This window comes from Phocoena sinus, chromosome 6 (assembly GCF_008692025.1).
Source record: "Phocoena sinus isolate mPhoSin1 chromosome 6, mPhoSin1.pri, whole genome shotgun sequence".
NCBI lineage: Eukaryota > Metazoa > Chordata > Mammalia > Artiodactyla > Phocoenidae > Phocoena > Phocoena sinus.
Window position 1 is genome coordinate 107,623,053 of NC_045768.1, and position 22,117 is coordinate 107,645,169.

The window sequence follows — 22,117 nt, forward strand, 5'->3', positions numbered from 1 at the left end:
CCCTGATGCCCTCAGGTGAAGGAACAAGGTCACTGCAGCTAAGGAGCACACAAGGCTGAAATGGTGTCTCAGTGAGAAACAGTGCATCACGACATATCGTTTTCTTCCTCTCTGAACACATAGCTGCATTTGGATAGACATATATGTTTTAGAGCATAATTATTCTTTCCTAGAGATTCTCTCAGCTATTTCATCCCCTCAAGCCTTTGCCTTTCTGCTTAGGAAGGTGCACCCCTCCCCCAACTTTTTTTTTGGGGGGGGACTGCATTGAGATTTTGTTGCTGCGCGCGGGCTTTCTCTAGTTGTGTTGAGCGGGGGCTGCTCTCCGTTGCGGTGCGTGGGCTTCTCATTGTGGTGGCTTCTCTTGTTGCGGAGCACAGGTTCTAGGCACACGGGCTCAGTAGTTGTGGCGCACGGGCTTAGCTGCTCCGCGGCATGTGGGATCTTCCCGGACCAGGGCTCCAACCCGTGTCCCCTGCATTGGCGGGCGGATTCTTAACCACTGAGCCACCAGGGAAGTCCCCCCACCCCGCACCCCAACTTTAAACAAACTATACGTATCTGAAATCTGGATTTAGGGGGAGGAAACAACGGAATAGTTGCTGGCTTTCTCTAATGATTTAGCATATGGGAAATAAGAAACAGAGCTAATGCTTATTGATCATAGGCTGTTAGATGCCCTACATATATTTTCTATTCTTATTCAAAAACAATCCTGTGAAGGAAGAATCCCATTTTTGATGGGGAAACTGAGGGTCAGAGGATTAAAAGTCACCTGCTCAGGATCACCCAGTTAGGAAGTGGCCTCTTATAACGCACTGCCCTGAGGCTCCCACAAATAGAAGCTGAGGTAGACAGCTAGGGAGGGGCAGAGCCTTGGTTCTCATATATTTAAACTATTATCTCACAGCAGTGATACAGCTCGATTCCAATTGAGCAGCAATTTGTCTACTGTGTAAAGAAAAAGTCTCCTCTCGTGGGTAGACCTAGAGACTGTCATAGAGTGAAGTAAGTCAGAAAGAAAAACAAACATCATATAATATGCTGATATGTGGAATCTAGAAAAATGGTACAGATGAACTTATCTGCAAAGCAGAAATAGAGACACAGACGTAGAGAACAAACATATGGATACCAAGGGGGAAGGGGGGGGGTGGGATGAATCGGGAGATTGGGACTGACATATACGCACTACTCTGTATAAAACAGATAACTAACGAGAACCTACTGTAGAGCACAGGGCACTCTACTCAGTGCTCTGTGGTGACCTAAATGGGAGGGAAATCCAAAACAGAGGGGATAGATGTTTATGTATAACTGACTCACTTTGCTGTACAGCAGAAATTAATACAGCATCGTAAAGCAACGAGACGCCAGTAAAAATTAATAAAGAAAAAAAGAAAAAGAGAAAGTCTCCTCTGCTTCCTAGAGCCGGCCCCCAGATGCCAATTCTGGGCCAGCCAGGTCCGCTCAGACACTGCTTCCGGGTCTCCCTGCATCAGGCAGATTCAGGGATGAAGGGCTGCTGCCACTGCCCATCCCGGAGCTAGGAAAGGGGCGCAAAGAGAGAGCCCGTGTGCCGAAGAGGAGCTGGGACAAGGTAAAGGCGGACTTCCTGGCCCCGCAGGTCACCAGAGCAGCCCCTGCAGGCTGCCAATCAGGGGCAAGCGGCTCGGCTCGAGGCCTGCCCACCCAGGGCTGAGACTTCCAGGCGCCCTCGGCCCTGGGCACGTCAGGCTGCCCCAGTCCCCACTCGCTCTCTCAGCAGCCCCTGTTCCTCACAGCACGTCCTTCCAACAGAACTTGTTTCCTAGTCAGACCTCTGGGATTATCAGGATGACTCTGCCCTTCTCTAGTGGACGGATAAATCCATGTTGTTCCTTATGTGGGTTCCCCCAAATGCAGACTTATTCCGGGTTCCTGCCCGGAAAGCACAAATCACTTCAAACCACCTCCTCCTCTGTACACTTTGTGCAAGTCTTGGAGGCCAGGAATGCCTCCCCTGCCCCTGTCCTGGGTGGCCAGCACCATCCTCCTCCAAGACCCTCCCTTCTGAACTCCAAAGTAATTTACCTGCGGGCCTCTTTCTTTGTCTGGAAATTACTGTGTCCACATGGGATCTTCCCTCTTAGACGGAGCTTGCTGGGGGAAGAATCACTCAGTGCACATGCACAGCGGTTTCAGAATCCTTACAAAGAAGAGGCAGACCTACTAGAGAATGGACTTGAGGACACGGCAAGGGGGAAGGGTGAGCTGGGAAAAAGTGAGAGAGTGGCACGGACTTATATATACCACCAAATGTAAAACCTTCAACTGGTGGGAAGCAGCCACATAGCACAGGGAGATCAGCTCCGTGCTTTGTGTCCACCTAGAGGGGTGGGAGGGAGACGCAAAAGGGAGGGGATACGGGGACATATGTATATGTATAGCTGATTCGCTTTGTTATAAAGCAGAAACTAACACACCATTGTAAAGCAATTATACTCCAATAAAGATGTTAAAAAAAAAAAAAAAGAATCCTTACCAAGACCGAATGCTCACAGCGCTTGCAGTCCTTTCCATTGCCAGGGGGAGAAGGTAGGAGAAAAGAACTGCAGAGAATACACACTGTCCAGTATCAGTAGCAAGTGGAAAGGACGGAGGTGTAGGAACCGTCCACATCCCAGAGGCTGTCTCCCCTCCCACCCAGCACTGTCCCTGACAGGTGACGCACCGATGACAACTAACGGCTCTCCCCACCGGTGACCACGGGACAGCCCAGGCCACAGTGGACATGTGAGTTCAGGGACTGTGAGTGCTGTGGCCTCCCACCCAGCCCCACCACCCTCAGCGCCAAGATGTGAGTAGCACGCTGGGCACCTGGAGTGCCAGGAAAAGGAGGCAAAAGGGAAGCGGGGCGCAGTCTCCATCCTCAGGTGCTGGTGCCTACTCCAGCTGGGATGGAAGACTCATTTGTGGGAATAATCTGGGCACAGTTACAGAGCAAGTCACTTCTGGATGGAAACCAGGGGTTTGAACGGGAGGGCCTCATGGGGGCTCTAAAGGCCAGGAAAGGGAGGTGACTGGCCCGGTTAAGGACAGTGCTGAGGGTAGACCCCAACTCTGTAGCTCCAAGGTGGAGGCTCTGCCTCAGCTCACAACCTTCACAGCCAGGGAGGACCCCAAGGAGGCTCGGCTGGGACTGAACAGGTTAATTCGGGAAGGGTACCACAGCCCCCAGCAAAGCAAATCAGCCTTGAAGTAACTGCTGTACTTTTTACTATGTATTTGCTCTATGCAAGACACTGAGGAAGCAGAGATGAAGCTGCACAGCACCTGCCCAAGTAGTGATCACATTCTAACAGAAGGACAAGTACAGCAATATCCTCGTTGTCACCACCACCACCATCATCAACGCCCTCATGATCGCCCTGTCGTCATCACCACCCTCATCGTCACCACCAGCATCACCACCACCAGAATCACCACCGTCATCATCACTACCATTATCACCACCACCACCATCATCACCACCCTCATCACTTCTACCATCACCACCCTCATCATCGCCCTGTCGTCACCACCACCACCATCGTCACCACCCTCATCACTTCTACCATCACCACCCTCATCATCGCCCTGTCATCATCACCACCCTCATCGTCACCACCCTCATCACCACCACCAGAATCACCATCGTCATCATCACCACCATTATCATCACCACCACCATCATCTCTGTCATCTTCACCAACATCAATACCCTATGACCATCAACAACCTTGCCATCATAGCTACCATCCTGATACTAATACTCTAATACCTAATCTATGTCAGCACTGTGGATTACATTCATCATCTTTAATGCTCAAATATTCCTTTTAAAGTAGGAATTATAATCGCCATCTTACAAATGAGCAAAGTGGGGCTCAGAGAAGGCACACAGCCTGCCCAAGAACTTGGATTCTGGAGCAGGTCTGCTAGACTGCAAAACTTTCCCTCTTTTGCTCTCCCAGGCTACCTCCATCAACAAATAGTTACCTTAACATGTAATAAATGTTCTAACAGACATAGGCAAGGAGCTTTGGGAGCACAGAGACGGGTGTGGTTAATTCTGCTGTGATAGCGAGCCAGAAGTTCACAGGCGAGGATATAGTCCAGATGAACCCTGGGAGGGCTCTCGAGCCCTGGTGGAAAGAGTGATGGCCATGTGTTCCGAGGAGACTGGGAAGGACGCTGGGCGACCAGGGCACAGCAGCCCTGGAACACTGCAGGAGTGAGTAATGAGTGGGTGAGCGAGAGTAGTGTCAGCTGGGACCAGGACGCGAGGGCCGCACCCCCTGAGCCGCTGAAATGGAGTTAAGCCTGTGTGTCAGGAGGAAACCTGGGAGTCTTAGGCCAGGGCAGTGAAATGCTCAAATCTACTTTAAAAAGTTCCCTGCGGGGTGAAGATATATTGACAGGGATGTTTATGAGTCTGATGTTTATAAAAAGTGGCAACTGCTTACCAGGCTGGGAACAGAGAACTGCTCAAGTGAACCCGTTGCTAATCCCCACAATGGAATGCTCTGCTGTCATTAATCACGGTGATGTGTAGCATCCAGCAATTCATCCTCCAGGTATACATCCCAAAGTTTACCACAATAAAAAATGATGATATGCTGTATCATACAGCATACAGAAATATGCTGTAACATGTTGGTTAAGGAAAAACATATGTTATGTTATAATCCTAATTTTTTTTTTTTTTTGGCTGCACCATGCGGCTTGTGGGATAGTTCCCTGACCGGGGATTGAACCCGTGCCCCCTGCAGTAGAAGCGCGGAGTCCTAACCACTGGACCACCAGGGAAGTCCCCCTAATCCTACTTTAAAATATATATGTATATGCTAGCCCAAATATTAAAAGATACGAATCAAACTGTTAACAGTGGTTATTTCTGAACCATGAGATTACTTTGCTTTTGCGGTATGCGGGCCTCTCACTGTTGTGGCCTCTCCTGTTGCGGGGCACAGGCTCCGGATGCGCAGGCCCAGCGGCCAGGGCTCACGGGCCCAGCCGCTCCGCGGCATGTGGGATCTTCCCAGACCGGGGCACGAACCCGTGTCCCCTGCATCAGCAGGCGGACTCTCAACCGCTGCACCACCAGGGAAGCCCTGAGATTACATTTTATTTTCTTCCTCTGCATATCTGTGTTTCTCAGTTTCTACAACGGACACTATAACTTATAATAAGAAATGTTTTCAATTAAAGAGAAAAGGAAGAAAAATATGCAAGACAGGTTGATGGAATGATGGATTCACTAGGGAGTGGGATGAGAAACATGCTGGGGAGGAAAAAACAGAAGGAGGAGAGCCAGTGAAGCGGCCTTGGCAGCAGGACTTTGATTCATTCATTCATTCAGTGCCCACCTGGGGGAAACTGGTGCAGAAGGAACAGTATCACAATTTTCATTGTTCACTCCTTACCTGTATGTTGGATGCCTGCGACAGAGCCAGTCACTGGAGACACCAATGTGACCAAGATACTCTCTCTTCCCAGAATGTATGTTCTATGTTGGGAGACAGAAAGATAAGCCACCAAGTGGTATGGAGCAAGGCATCCGTGGATGTCCAAAGTGCTGGGGACACAACAGAGGGACACAGGATCTGAGTTAAATGGGACTTCTCTGCGAGCTTGGGGCCTGCAGACTCATGCAGGCCAGCCCCAGGGGAGTGGAGTTTGCTGTTCCAAGCAGAGGACACAGAGCACAGTGTAAATGCTCAGAGGTCACAAGAGAGCCTGGCAGTACAATACCAACAGAACCAGTAGGATTTCTTCCCCTGAAGACATTACAGAACAAGCAGACATGCCTGCCCAGCTGGATATGGGGTTTTCTGTGGCTGCCTCTGCACGTTACCCATCTAGCAGCCATCTCCCTCTTCTCCCTTAGTTTATAGAAGCTCATCTCTGATCCAGCTGCCAAGTGGAGAAAGTAGGCTCCTCCCCTAACCCCGGGGATGAACATGATTGGTTTAAGTCAAGCAATTAATCCTGTATCCCTTTTCCGGTGATTAGTGTAGAAGTAGATATATGACAAAATTCTGGCCAATGAACCCTTAGGAGAACCCTGCTAGGTGGCTTCTAGTTAGGATTTTGCTCCTCAGTAAGAGGAAAGAGCTGCTAAGGAAAAGGTTCATTTTATACCTGCCCCCTTAGATCCAGCTTGGGATGCTGCTCTGATGCTTGGAGCTGTGGCAGCCAATTTATGAGCATGAGGGACAGGCTAGGAGAGTCGCAGAGACAAGGGTCCAACCTCCTAATATTTTTGAACTGCAGACCATTCTTAGAAATGCCCATCTCCAGCATTCTGTTATGTAAGATAATTAAATGCCTTTGTCATTAAGCCTCTGCTAGTTTGTTATTCTGTTCCTGCCGCCAAATGCATCTTACGTTGGTTATTCTATGCCTGCCTCAAGACCAAGAGCTAACGTGACAGCTTCTGTGGGTCTGGCACACTGGGATGTGATCCCGATCGTCATCTGATGCCTGAAAGCCAATATTTCCCTTCCATCAGGTCACACCTCCCCTGCAGCCTTCTACATGCACAAAGAAATAAAGCTGTTGACTGTTAATAAAGCTGTAGTTTCCACCCAGCTATCAGCATCATTGCCCTCAATATTGATGAGTTGCGTGCAGAACAGATTATACCAAACCCACAGAGGAAGATGGGCTGACGGAGCCAGCTCTTCCTTTCCCCCAAACAAAGCACACTTGGTCAAAGAAGCAGGAAACAAAACAAAAGGGAAAAAGTCCACCCAGATCTCATCTACTCGTTGTGGATGCAAGGGTGGCCACGTCTGTACCAGGGGTACCAGAGGGCCGTCTTTGGAGGCCCTGCCTTCCTTTTAGGTCCCCTTGCTCCCCTTCCCTAGAGGCAGAAGAGGTAAAACTCAGGTGAATGAGGCAACCGGCAGGCAAGGAGCTTGAGATCATAGGGACAGATGGCAGAGCTGGGCTGTGCAGGACCCAAGAGCAAAGCAACCAGGGCTGAGTGGGCTCTGCCTGGGAGAGAAGAGAGGGGAGCACGTGTCTGCCTTCTTCAGAGACTGAAGTGCATTTCTGACCGTTGCGTTCGCCCAGGGAGCAGGATGATGCAGCCCTGCACCAACCAGGTCCAGCCACGCGGCTCCTGCACGCACTGTGACGCACCTGGGGAGAACCATGCTCGCATGTCACTCTCACGGCGCCCATCCTGCTCAAACACCCTCAGTGGCTCCTGCTATCTACAGAATTGAGCCCACTCCCTTTCGCCCGGCCCTCCACAACATCCCCCACCACTAAGGGCTTGTCGCCCACTCGGCTCTGGTGTGCACCCAAAGGCCAAAGGCTGGCGCAGGCTCTCAGGCAGCCCACGGAAACCCTGCGAACTACACCAGGGCTTTGATTCCCTCTTCCTCAGCAAGGCGCCCCTTGCCACTTCCTGTCCTCAGCCCACCGGGGCTCCACGCTGGACGCAGCACGTCTGTCTGGGCTGAGGTGCTGCCGGGAGCCCTGGGTGAGCCACAGGCCAAGCTGCTCCAATCACACCCCACCACCAGCAGCCACAGCAGGCCCCGGGGGGCTCCCCAAGCTGAGGGACACCGGCTTACGTGCACAAGGACCTTCGAGCTCAAAAAGAGCAAAGGCCTGAAGGATTATTCCTCTTAAACTGTTGTCTAAAGTTGTGTAAGGGGTTTGTTAGCACAGACATGGAACCAGGCCCCGATTTACACCTCTCCTCAAGTCAGTAGATGTGGGCTGGTCCTATTCTGCAGCTCCACTGCCTCCAGCAAATTGCTCCAGGGTAATCTCTCTCTCCTCTCTCTCTCTCTCTCTCTCTCTCTCTCTCTCTCTCTCTGTCTCCATGAAATGAGATAGGGCCTGATGGAAATAGCATGACTTATGGAGTAAGACAAATTTGGGCTCAGAATTGGTCCCAGTCATTCTATAAAATGCCTGACCAGCATTCCTCCAAACTGTCAAGGTCACTAAAAACAAGTCTGAGAAGCTGTCGGTCTAGACAAGTCTGAGGAGACATGATGACTAATGTGGTGTCCTGGATGGGATCCTGGAAGAGCAAAAGGACATTAGAGAAAACTAAGGTAATGTGAATAAAGTATGGACTTTGGTTCATCGATTGTGACAAATGTTCCATACTAATGTGAAGTGTTAATAACAGGACAAACTGGGTATGGGGTATATAGGAACTCTCTGTAACACCTTTGCAATAATTCTGTAAATCTGAAACTGTTCTGAAATAAAACGTTTATTAAAATATAATAATAATAACTGGTCCCAGGCACTTAATAGTGGTGTAACTTTGGGAAAATGATTTCCCCTCTCTAAGCCTCAGTTCCACGTTATAAAATGGGATAATAATAACTACCTCATGGGGGTGATGAAACATGTGTAAAATGTTTTCATAATGCCTAGCACACAATCTGCACTCATTAAACGTTCCTTTTTTAAGTCCCAACCAAGAAATATATTTAAGATTCAATAATAGCAAATAATTAACCCACATTTAAAATCTCCAGTTTTCCCCAAAATGTCCTTTATAACCTTTTTCTTGGCCCAATATCAAGGCTCATGTATTCCATTTTATTGTCAGGCCTCTTTATTGTCCTTTAGTCTAAAACAGTGGCCCCCTCCTTCCCATTTTTCTTTCATGACACTGACACAAATTTAAACCAGACATTCCCAGGAGGTCGAAGAGCAGAAGCTTCCCACCAGAGTGGGAGCTGAAATCTGGCTTGAGTGATGTGGTCACTTTTCACTCAAACCCCCTGTTAAGCCATGCCCTGCCTACCATACACCATGCATTTTGCTAAGGACACTGTATACACTGTCTCACATTTCTCAGCAACCTTATCAAGTCAAGACGATTATCCCTATTTGACAGATGAGAAAACTGAGGCTCAGAACAGTTAAGTGACTTGCCAAAGTCCTACAGCAGTCACTAGCAGAGCTGGGATTTGAACTCTGGCTCAAAACTCAGGTTCCTTCCCAAAAACCAAAACCACAGTCCTTTCAGGGAAGCTCCCCCTTACTGGGAGAGACCGGCATGGAAACAAGCCACTACAACAATACAATGACGAAAGTGCCAACACACAAGCAAGTGGGGGACACCACAGGAACCAAGAGAAAGGAAATGGGAGCCTCAGCGGATACCAGAGAGCCTTCCCAGGCAGGGGGCAGGCGGGGCCCCGGGAGGGGGCAGCACCCTGTCCTGCAGCCACAGAGCGAAGGTGCCTTCGCCAGGAGGACACAGGTGCACAGGGGATGAGACGGGAAAGCAGGTGGGCACGGGGATGAGGAGGGCCCTGAAAGTCTGCCTTCATTTTTGTATCTGCTCATTCATTCATTCACTCACCAAATATCTGTGGCGCTTCTATTAAGTGCCAGGCCTGTCTGGGCTGCTAAGGATACAGCAGAGAACAAGGGTACACAGACGGCAGCCTCACGGAATTTACAATCTAACTGGGAAGGAGATAATAAATAAATAAGTGATACGCATGGCAGTGAACTGTAGGGAGGAGAATAAAGCAGAGGGGACAGGGAATACCTGGAGCCAGAGGGATGGAAAGGCCTGGATGAGATATCTGAGTAACGATCTGAAGGAGGGAGTGAGGGTGGCTGGCAGTGAGAGTGGCAGGGGAAGAACATTCCAGGTGGAGGAAGCAGCCCAGGCAAAGGGTAAATTGAGGCTGGAAGGGAAGAAGTGCCCGGTTGAGGGGCCGCTGAGGGGCCGCACTGGTACCATGGGAGCAGCACGCTATCCCTACGTGTGCGACAAAACAGTTCAGGCACGATCGTGCCGGGCACCACGCTGCCAGCTTCAGGACCACCGGATGTCAGTGACAAGAGCCTTAGCGATCTTCACGCTCATTAATGACCCTGGTGGGGAGGATCTGGAACATGGTGGGCAGGGCCTTGAAGCCCCTATCAGAGCACATCGTGAAGGGATTCAACTATGGCTAGGGCCAGCCCCACAGGAGCCACCCCTGGCCTGACATTCCAGGTCCCAGGACCCCCCATCACACCCCAATACCCCAACCCTGACTGCCGGCGTGGCGACACATGAGAAGGCCATGGCCCAAGCCTCTATAGGATCTCAGCTGCTGGAGAACTGCCATGCAGATAAATTTCACCTGCCAAGTTACTAAACCTCTCCAGGCCTCTATTTTCTCATCTGTGAAATGGGGATAATAATGGCCCCTATTTCATAAGAAAGATGATATGACTTAATAAATGTAAAGTCTTCACAACACCATTTGCACATAATAGGGACTCAATAGCTGTGAGTGGCTGTCCATTATTAGGGTGGTTGTTCCTGCTGCTATTATTATTATTATCAGTATTACTGACAGTAGCCCCAAACTACACTCATAGTCCACCTAAGGGTTTCCAGGACCACCGGGGAGGGAGAACTGGAGAAACGTAGACAATGGAAAAGACACCCCCTTCCCTCAACTTGTCTTCCACCCTCGCACCACCTACCCAACTTACGTGCCTCCCCCCCGCCCATTCACTCCTTCTCCTCCAATCTAGTGTCCCCCTTTTCTCTTGGTGTCAATAGCGCTCCCCAGGAACGCACTGTAAATACATTAGCAGCTCATTAACAACCACAAACGAATACATTTTGCCTCATGTCAGGCCATGTCTAATCAACTGCCGTAATAAATGCAATTCTATTCTAATAATCCTCTGCACTCCCAGAGCATCCTTCATCCAAGGCCTTTCTGACAACCCTTGGCCCCCAGGAAAGAGGCGGTGCCTTGCTGAGTTGCAGTATCCAGGCTTATAAGAGCTATAAGAGTCCTTACATATCTGTAGACCACCCTTTCCCTCAGCTTGAAGATTAAAAAAAGCCCAGAGAGGGGAAGTAATTTCCCAAGGTCACACAGCAGGTTGGGCGCCAAGTCAGTGGGAACCTGGGCTTCCAAGCTAGCATGTATTGCTCCACAGCAGGCATTTAATCCTCTGGTGACCCTCGAGGGCAGGTACCATCAATACCTCTGCTTTGTGGAGAAAGACAACAAGGCTCAGAGAAGTTAAGGACCTGCCCAAGGTCTCCTGATAGCCGTTGTAGGTAAATGCAGAGGGAGGAGACTGAGGAGACTGACCTTACCTACCGTGAGGCTTTCTAGGAGTCTCTCGGTCGAGAAGGAGCAGAGGAAAGGGGGGGTCCGTGGGACAGGAAGGGGAGGAGAAAGATTTACCACAGCATCTCGCAAAGTGACCTCTTGGGATACAGACTCATAAGGCCACAAAAGTGACGCATCAGGAAACAAGGCTGTGTGTATTTATTGGAAGTGCATACTCCTGCCCGAGGGCTCTGTCTGGGTCTGCCTGGCAGAGGCAGGCTCCAGACAGCGAAGGACTGACTTTCACACCAGCAATTTGTCGCCACAGATCCATCAAGAGAGATCCTTTAATATCTGGCCCCCTTCTGTGATGCCACAGTGCCTAGATCTGGCCCCGAATCTGTGTTGCTGATGGGAACCAACACCACCCATTAACCCAGAACTAGTGCAGACAGAGCAGGTCCCCACAACGCATATGGAAACCAGTGCTGGCATATTTATATGGATGCTCTGCCTTTGCTTGGCAGAATGAGTTCAACAAAAATCAAAACGTACTTCAGAAGGGTTCCTTAAGTAGTAGGGATCTGCTTTATGAGGTCTGGGGGCGACAGAAGAACCTCTGGAGTCACCCTGTCCATGGCTCTGTCTTCCAGCCCACCTGTACCCAAGCCACTCATGCGGAGGGCTCCCTGTGAGGCCACCCAACTCCTCCAGCGTCCGTTCTCCTCCTCCTCCAACATCCAGGCCGGCAGGACAGACCCCAACCCATCCCCGGCCACTGCATGAAACCTCAGCTTTGTCCAACCATGCCTTTCCTCACCCAGCAGACAGGCCTAACGGGCCAGAAGGGATTTGTTCGGCTCTCCAGATCCATCATAATCTGAGCGCTTAAAGGTCCCCAATGCCCATTTAGACAATCCCCATTTTCTAACGGCCAGTGAATACTCTGGGGCCGGGTGAGCATTTTTAAAGGTCCTTAAATAGCTCATTTGCATAATCCATATTTTCCGAGCCCCTAAGCATGTGTCCTGCCTTCCTAATCTCAATCTTTATTATGCGTGAGGAAGAAAAGGCTCCCAAGGAGTGTAGCAGCCCTTCACAACCCTTCTGGGAGAACTGATTCTTGTTTTCAAAAATGACCACGTTTTCAAAAGCAGGCACGGAGCTAACCACAAAAGGAAAATATTTAAAGGGAAGCTGTTAACCTGTGTAGGCCTGCAAATGTTCTTTCCTTGAAGGCAGGAAACTCCCCTGCGGGCTCCTAGGGGTCCTAATTACACACTGGCCCCTGCAAATGCTTCAGTGAAGGTTGGAGCCCTCCCCCCTCCCACACTGGTTCCCTCCTGGAGCCTCTAAGAACACAGCTTCACCTGAACATCTCTTTCAGGATCACTTTTCCAGTTTTAGTCTCAGCCCAAAGCCCTTCCTGCAGAAAGGAACGGAAATTTGCCAGGAGAAATTTAGGTGTCAGGATTGTGGGCTGTTCAGCAGGAATCTTGGGTAAAGCCTCTACCCTGTGAGCAACAGGAAAGTTGATTCCTGCAGAAGAAAGCCCCAGGGGATAGTGAGAAAAAGCCCCCAGGAAGATGAATCCAAGACGAGAAAGATGCCCCCTGCGGCCCCTCCACTCTCTTGGATGGAAAAACGATCTGTCCTGTTAGGAAGGACATCCAAATTCCAAAACACCTGCAACCACAGTCAAACATGGGCACCCCGCCCCCTCTCCCCAAACACACACAGAACGTTGAGCCAAAGAAGCCAGGCCTGAAAAGTACATACTGTATGATTTCGCTCCTATAGACTTCTAGAATAGACAAAAAGAACCTACGATGAGAGAAGCCAGCACCAGGGGTACCCTGGGTTTGGGGCTAGAGAGAAGACGTGGGGCACTTCTCAGGCACAGGTAATAGCCTGATCTAGGTGCTGTCTCCCTGGGTGTGTTCACTCTGGGGAAATGCACAAAGGGATACACTTTTTCTTTTTGGAGGTAATCCAAATCCCCTTAGTTCCAGTTTCAACCTCCCCCCAGTTTCTCCTGGCATGGCTCTCAAATCCCCTCCTGCTGCACCTTATTTATCCAGAATGCCCGGCTATCTGTGAAAAGGGTCACTCCTCCTTTGTCCAGATTTTGGATTTAAGAAGGGTGGGGTGTCTTTATAGTAACACGGACATCTCTAAATGGACTAGGGGCTTCTTTGCCGTTCTTTGCCCCGTAACTCCCACACCTGCTAGAAACCCCACCACATTAGAGAGGGGTACCTAATGGGGGGTTGGCGGTGGGAAGGCGTGGAAGCAGCCGGCAGAGAAACTCAGTCAGGTCTGGCAAAGACGGATGTCTCCCTGTTGAGTGTCTTTGAAGCTGGGAATGGGCGCCGGGCCAGGTGGTGCCGGGTTTCTCCAGCCTCAGGCAGGCTGCAGGGCTGGATAAACCTGAGACCCACTGCCAGGCCCTCCAGAGACTGGCTGAGCTCAGAACCAGAAGGAACGAGGGGGCAGAGAAAGCTGGGGAGGAGGGAGACGAAGGGAATGAGGGGGAGGAGTGAGGAAAGGAAGGAGAGAGGAAGTGGGGAAACTGAGCGGCTCTGAGAGCCAGCTGGGCGCTGGTGGGTGGCGGCGCAACCCTGCCGACTCTGGCCTCTCCCGCTCCATCTCGGGCTGCGGGGCCGGCAGCAAATGCGGAGGCCCGAGGAACTTGGACACTCGGGACTCTCAGCGGATCCGTCGCCAACATCCTGCCCTTCCTGCTTCACACAAACACATCCCGCCCCAGCCCACTGGCCTCGCCCCCTGCGCCCTCCGCCCCACGCGCCCTCCTCCGGGCACCTCCTCAGACTCGACGCAGCCGGGCCTCCGGGGGGCTCGCGCCCCGGAGGCGGGGAAAGGGAGAGAGGCTCCACAAAGAGCCCAATTCCCAGGTGGGACGTTCCTCCGCCCCCACCGCGTTCCCTTCGTACCCCGCCCCGGTGGGGAGAGTCTGCGGTCCGCACAAGCAAGTCAGCGCCGCGGCCGCTGGTGACGTCGCGCGCCCAAGCTGGCTACCCGGGGTGAGTGTGCGCGCGCGGCGCGAGCATCCCGCTCGCTCCCGAGCCCCTCCGCCCGGGAGCCCGCCTACCTTCCTCCCGGCTCCGCTCGGCGCCCGTCGCCTTTGCCTGCACACTCCCGCCCGGTGTCGCCAGGGCTGTTACCAGGAAGTCCCAGTTCGCGTCCCGAGAGCGCTTCCCGGGGTCTGGCTGCGGATGCGCGGAGCCCTCGGCGGGGGCGTTCGAGAGCCCCCGCCTCCCTTGTCACGGCCGTGCATGGCATCATTCCCCTGGAGCCCTCGTCCCCACGTCTTAGCCTTCTGCGGCCGGCGTCCGAGCCCCACTGGTGCCCCCTCTCCACCTTAGCTTGGAAACAGCACATCGTTCCTACCCACCGCCTCATCTCTTCCCGAGCCCAGCCCGGAAGGCCCAGAGCCAATCTACCCTTCTCTTCCTCTAGTTTCCCAGTTTCTTCCTAGTTTCCACCTTCTCTCAGACCCTCCAGCGCCCAAATCCTGAGCAAGTCACCTTTCAGATGAGTGATAGAGAGAGAGAGAGAGAGAGAGAGAAAGATAGATAGATAGATAGACAGATAGATCGATGCACAGATAGAGATAAAAATGTATACTGAAGGGACAACCCAGGACCCCAGTTTGGCCAGGACAGCACCCAGGCTTTCACAACCTGCTTAATAGAAATGAAGCTGCAGCATTCCAGCTGCATAAGCTGTGCAAACTGTAAAGTGCTTTAAGCCCCTTTCTAACTAACCACAGTAGCAGCTTAGACTGGAAACCCAAGTTCTGCTTGCAGATAGTTTGGGCACAGCTCCGATTCTGCCAGGCTTGCCTACCAACATCACCACACTAATTCATCCATTCTGTCAACCAGCATCCGCTGAGCCTACTGTAGGCACACACTGTTGGGTCCTGTCGCCCAGAGACCGACAGGGCATGTGCCTGCTCACTAGGGGCTGACATTCTGGTGAGCATCAGACCCCCTCACCGTAACTCCATGCGATAGGTGCCCTGGGAGAGGTTAAGGATGGAGAATTATGAAACACTGGAGGGAAAGCATTTGACCTGGGTCTTGAAGAGAGGGTTGGGAGTTTCCAGGAGAAGAAATGGCCTTTCAGGCAGATGCACCAGGATGCACCCATAGGAGTGGATGCCCCATCTTTCCCGGGATGGGAAGCAGACTGGTGGGACCGGATCACAGTTCCCTAAGGTGACGGTGGGTAGTAGACAGCGTCCAAGAGAAGAGGAGAAGGTTGGCTGATGCCAGGTTGAGAGAGGCCCTGACCACCAGCTTATTTCTTCTGTTCCTGTGCCCTCTGCTAGACCTGTCCCCAGGCCTCTGGGCCAGCTCTTCAAACTATGGACACATGACAATCCGAGACTTAATCGGCCTCCTACTGGAGAAGCTCCGGATGTCACTGGGTTGCACTGCTGTCAGCAGGCCCTCCATCTGTCTGACTTTAATCCCCCCACCCCCATCCAGGCACGGCCTCCCCCTCAGGGTGACTCAGCTCCTGGCTCCTTCCCTTCCTGCCACCAGCTGAGACGTGTGACCGGTTACCATGGTGACCGCAAGGAGCCCGGTTCGTACCTGTCTTTCCGGATGAGACCTGGATGTCTAAATTGCTCCTGAACGGAATGCCTGGGCACAGCTGCTCACCTGCAGAGGTGTGTGTCAGGCGGCATCTCAGGGCCCTCCCCTCCTGCACGAACCCGGGGTGGGGGCAGCGGTAGGGAGCGGGAGACCAATGACAGATGCCTCCACCACGGGGACTCCAGGCTGGTATTTCTCTCCATAAGATGCGGGTCTCCAGAGGGAGGGGGACAAAGCACATGAAGGCAGGAGCTGTGGAAAAACCAGGACTTTCCACTATTCCAGGTCATGACACATGTGTATCCTTCACAAATACACTTGGGAGAGATGCACGCTCATTTGTCAAAGGTTATCATTCTTATCAGAGTTACACACCCACGCTCACAGCACCAAAATACTCTTCCTGGCACGTGGCCCATTACTCTCCTGCCTCAAACATTCCATAGCTCCCCAGTGCCGAGAAAGAAGATTCAAACCAACTCCTCACCCTGGCCTCAGCCTCCCTTTTAAATCTCTCACAGGCTACCGAGTGACCACACTTGCCGTTCCCCGCCCCATGCCACAGCCTCAGGAAACTGCTTCCTGCTTCACAAAGGGTCTCCAGCTGCCATGCTTGTCTTCAGCTGACCATCTGCCTGGGCTTCATTGCATAACCACTTTCTCAAGTCGTCCTCAGCCTCAAGGCTCAGCCCCATTCCTCAGGCCCTTGGCCCCTCTCTTATCCCCAGTTAAAATTTCATCCCCCTTTCCTTCTTCCTGGTTGCCTTTTTGGGACCTATTAGAAGACAGTCTGCCATGAATCACACAGACTTGAGTGTATCTGTCACCCCCAAAGGCAAACACATGGTTTTGTTTATTTTTGTGTCCCTCTGCTTCTCGGGGGGCCTAGCACAGGGCCAAAGTGAATGGGAACTGCATGGCACTGGTTCACCCGCTCTCTCCTCTCTAGGCAGGCTTTGAAGACCTCCACCAAAGATAAATGAGGAGACCTTGGTCGGACAGTCATTCCACGCTCACACATAGATCCCTCACCCCTGGACTTCCAGACCAAGTGAAGTGGCACTTCCTCCATCCCAGCCTTCCAGAGCTGCAGCTGCCTGAGGGGAGGTGGGCTGCTGGGCGTTCTCTTCTGGGGGTGGAGACAGGGCTCCCTGGCATTAGTCAAAGGCGGCAAGAGACTCGGGAAACGGGCTGCAAGAATGCACAGATGGTGCTCCAGCTACACCCAGTCCCAGCGCCAGGGCACGGATCCCACCGAGTGGTGGGGCCTTAGGCAGGGGGCAGCAGGCTCTGGCCCCCAGGACACAGCTGGCCGAGGCTGTGGCTGCAACCCCGAGAGGCCCCAGCTGAGCCTGCACACAGAGCTCTTGGAGGCGAGGCTAACGTAGTTAATTGGTTCCAACCTTCGGCTAGGAGTTATGAGCATTGATTGGGCACCCGTGGGGCTCAGAAGCTGTGACCTCCGTGGATGCTTCACTTCCTTCTAAGCTTGAACCGAGAAAAGGGAAATTCGATCAGAGGTCGTGGTGCTCACTTCCCAGCTGGGCTGAAGCATAAATAGTGGAGGAGCAACCACTAAGAAATCAATGGTGAGGAGGGATGACGGCTCTCCTCCCCCAGGCGGGGCATGGCTGCCTCTCCGGGGAAGAGCCAGGCCCAATCAGAGCAGATGACAGGAAACAATGAGCCACGTTCCCGCTGCCCAGCCCCAGTCCCCTGGCCTGTCTCAGAAGGGCTTGCATCTGCCCTGACTCTTGCAACACGGGGACTTCCGGGCTGGGGAGAGGAAGAGGGGACTTCACGTAAAGGTCTTGGTACTTGAGCTTGGGCTCTTGGGGGAGACGGGGACCGGCCCCGCTTAATGCAGTTTAACGCAGGAAGTTAAACCCTGCCTTTAACTTTGGCCCTATGCTTGACCCCCGAGAAGTAGAGTGACATGAAAATAAACAAAGCCGCGTGTTTGCCTTTGGGGGTGACAGATACACTCAAGCCTGTGTGATTCATGGCAGACTCTGTCTTCTAACAGGTCCCCAAATGCAACTGTGTGTGCCCCCCCCACCTCCACACAGAGACCCCAGCCCATTCCCCTGCCATTCCTCCATCCTCACAGAAGCTCATCCATCGTCCAATCATCCAAATATCAGCTCATTCAAGAATTAATTCAACAAGTAAGAACTGAGTCCCTACTCTGTACCTAGCCCTGCGCTAAGCTCCTTGTGACCTCCCCTGTAAAATGGGGACGGTTCTGTCTGCACTTCATAGGGTATTTGTGAGAATCAAACGAGAAGACAACTGCCATGTGCTTGCAGCCTATGAAGTGTTATGAGGTATGGCTTTGACAGGGAGAAGCCCTTTGGGTGCTTCCGAGAGAGGAATGTTCCAGTCCCTAAGGGACTCCTTCCCCTCCCTTGGTCCTTGCAATCCCAGCCAAGGAGCCCTTGATTGGCATTTACCGGCTAGTTTCTCAGGCCAACTTTGTATTTATTCCTAATATGAGGATTTAGTATATATTTTCAAGACTTTTACAAAAGTATGCTTCCCCAAAATTTGCTGTATGACCTAAGCGGGTAGTTGGCCTCTCTGTGTGTCAGTTTTCTCATCTGTAAAATGGGGATAATAAGGGTAGCTGTCTTACAGGACTGCTGTGAGGATCTGAAGAGTTAATATATATGGGGTGCTTAGAACAGTGGCTGGCACACAGTGGGTACTGTGTAAAGGTGAGCTACTTAGGACCATGATGAGATCTGCCGGTGGGACGGGAGGATTCAAGCTAACATTTTATAAAGGACCCAAGGGAGCCTAGTGGACAAATGCTTGGCTTTAAAACACATCAAGCCCTGGTCTCCCCAGGCCTTAACCAACCTCCATATAAGCTTCCTTGGGAAAGAGGCTGTCTTACAAACTCAGCCTGGAGATTCTGTGTCCTAAGACACTGCAGCCTCTGAGAGAAGACACAACAGAGTCTCAAGCAAATAAATAACCCTGACCAACTGCTTCTGTGTCCGCAACAGCATTTACTTAGCCCCCGCCTCTGGCTGAACACTGGTCTGGACACTGCAGAAAACGAAGAAAAGAAACAAAGCACTGGCCTTGAGAAGCCTACAGCCCACTGGGGAACTTTTCAAGAAACATAACCAAAGCAGCCCCTGCCCTGTCCAGGCAGTGTGTCCTAGACAGAATGGTCCCTCTCTTAGAGAATCTAACCCTTCTTACTCACGTGATTATGCATGGAACAGACAGTAGGGGGCCAAAAGCACAAGTCTAGAAAAAGGGACTGCAGAACAGTGCTCCCATGAGCACTCCTGAGAAAGGCCTTCAGGTCATGCCAAGCCCACCGTCCTGCCCAGGTTACCACGGCCATCATTAGGAGGAGCGGCACTTTTCACTGTGGACTCGGGTTTTTGTCCTCTGCGATCAATGAGCCGAAACGCTTGCAGATAAGAAGTGGCCGAGTGGTCCTGCTGGGTCCAAGGCAAGGTCCACTCCAAGTGCAAGAGCACATGACGACATTAGACAAATGCCAGCAGTCAGGTCCTGGATACAGTGTATGGGACAAAGACTGGGCGTCAAAATGCCAGACTGAGTCATCAATCAAGGGATGAAGTGGGCAGTGGAAGCAGAGGAGGACTGACATGCTTCCACCTGTTTTCTTCTCTAGTCCCTACAACACAATTAAGGTTGATTATTCCCCTTTTACAGATGCAAAAACTGAAGCTCAAAGGGGTTATTTGTCCCAAGGCTCCTCAGTGGTTAAGTGGTAGAACAAAGACCCGAGTTTTTTTATCCCTAAAGCCTGAGTTTTTTCAACTATACCACACAGCCTACAAAAATAGAGCAATCATTTCCATTTCGATATTTGTTCTTAATATTTAATTAATATTTACTTCATCAGACACCCCTTAAACATCCTCAGTGTCCTAGGGCGGCAGCTAGGCATCTCTAACCCAAAGCTCCTGCATCGCCAGGCCCCAGGAAGGGAAGCGCCGCTCCTCCACTCCCTCTCCACTGGCGCACCGCGTCGGCGCTGACAGTACAGCTCCAGTTTGTTCAAACTCCAGACCGAAGGCTCAGACTCAGCTTCTGACGTGCTGAACAAAAAACAGGGGCAGGAACTTGTCTCAATCAGTGAGTCAGGGTGGTGGTGAGAAAGTGCCGGGGCGGAGAGGACAGCGCGGGTGGCGCACGTTTCCCCGGGTCGCGCAGCAACCACCCCTCACCCCGCCCCGAGTCCCGCCCTGGCCGCCACTGGGGGGCGCTGCTCACAGACCCAGCGCGTGCCAGAATCACCTGCAGACCCCTGACCCACCCCGCTCTTTCCCGGCGGGTGGCTGGGGTGCCTCACAGCCCCCCCCCCCAACAAGGCATCTGATGCTCCATAGGCCCCAGTTTGAAAAACACTGCAGGGGGCAGGGGATGCGGGTCCTAGGCTGGGGCAGGCGGCTGCGGTGGATGGGCATGTGATGTCAGCCGGCGGTGACTACTTTCTAAAGAGATGCTTTCTGTCTTAGAATCTAAGATGGTCCCTTGGGGATGGGAGCGGCAGGAGGGGCATAAAGAGCTTCTAGGCCACCCCTGCTCTATTTGGGGGGGGGGGAGGAAACCCACACCCAGAGAAGATGCCTTCAGTCTCTTTCAGAGCTGCTTTTCTTTAGTTACCGTTTCCCAAAGGTGCCCCCTCCACAGACAGCCTTCCTCCACTGAGAATTTCTCCCCTGCCTCTGCATCACCTGGAGAGGCACTGCTCCCCTCCTCAGGCCTGCCTGTCACTCTAGACCTTCTTTCACTACTGAGGCAATCGTCTTTCCCCAGCTAGGTGGGTTGGGCAGGTGGGAACATTTGCAGAAGGGGAACTTAAAACCTTACAGGGTGAATCATGATTGCAATCAAACCCGGGAAAGTCCTCATGACTATATCTTCACCTACATTACAATAAACACATTGCCGCACACACAGTCCTCTACCAAACACGTTTACACATCTTAAAGTAGTCATGAAACATCACGTACAATTAGTTTCCACCCTTTGCTCCACAGAAGTGGTTCAGGAATTCCCTCTCCCAGAGATTTCATGAAATGTTGATAAATTATTGTTGCCTTGTTGCAGACAACATGCCTATTAAGAGATGTGTGTGTGTGTGTGTGTGTGTGTGTGTGTGTGTGTGTGTGTTCTGACTCTCCATCCAAATGTTCACCTTTTTTCATTGGGCTGTTGATCGCTGTCCCCTTGCCCCCCAAACCCCCTGCCCATCTGGGTGACCTGGGACAAGTTACCCAACCTTTGAGTCTGTTTCCTCATCAGTGAAACAGGAATACAACAGAACCTTATTGCAGGGATGCTCCAAGGATCAGAGGACGTAATCCATGTAAAGCGCTTAGTAACGTGTCTGGTACATGATAAACATTCGATAACTGGTAGTATAAATTTGTTACTGGAATTAACGAACCAACGTACACCACGTATAGCCCCGCCTCATGCCTTGCTCACCCACCTCTGTCCATGAGGCCACATCACCCAGGCTTCTCTGAGGTGCCCTCCCACGTTTCCACTACCTGCTGGCAGGTGCTGCCTCTGCTGGCCCCCGTGGCGGCCCTTAGAGTGTGGAAGAGAGTGTAGAATTCATGCTTCTCAAAGAGACAGTACAGGTGAGCAGACAGCTGCAAAGAATGGGCATTTTGAGCCCTGGGAACGCCCAGAACTGGGCTGACCCTCCTTCCCTGGGGTTGCAGGCATGTCCTGGGGTGGGGTAGCAGCCATGGCTGGCCCGGTCGCACGGTCACCACTAAGCTGGTCAAAGCCTGCTCCCTAGCATGGCTGTCTCTGAGTCCCCGTGGATACCGGCAACTGAAGGTACAGGAGGTGTCAAGGGGTCAGATGTCCTCGGATGACGGCTCTGACACGAACAGGGAGAACAGGGAGCTCCCACCTTCTATAAGACCTTTGAGCTGATTGGAGTGTGCCACACGGGGGTGAGATGAAATTCATTTCATCCGAAGTTCAAATGCCTGCGACAAATTTCCAGACACTTTTGTTCCGGCCTCATCTCCTGAACACACACCCATCTGCTGGCACCCTGCACTCACCTCTGCTAGATTCACGTCTACTCGAAAAGAAACTTCAATCCACTGGTTACATTTGATGTCCCTGCTGCCTTTCAACACATTTTTACATAATCTGACTTTAGAGCCTTTTCTTTACAATATGCTTCGCTTCTAAAAGGAACTGATACTTTGGTTGATGGAGTCTATTCAAAAAATGCCTATTGAAAGCCTGCTTGGGCCGGCTAGGATCTAGACACTCTGGATGCAGGGAGGGGTTGGTGCGGAGATGGAGGGATACAGGAGACACATATTTTCCCTCCAAGAGGCTTAGAGTTGGGGCAGTGTCAGGGGAGACAGTGATTCA

At 51.9% G+C, this 22,117-nt stretch overlaps 1 protein-coding gene and 1 non-coding gene across 2 annotated transcripts in view; both read right to left on the reverse strand.

The window, feature by feature from the left end:
- XKR6 (XK related 6) overlaps positions 1-22,117 on the reverse strand; it is a 269,903-nt gene that overhangs the window by 84,695 nt on the left and 163,091 nt on the right. The window lies entirely within an intron of this gene.
- TRNAR-UCU lies at positions 4,758-4,830 on the reverse strand. The gene has a single exon. It is a non-coding gene; the product is annotated as a tRNA-Arg (tRNA).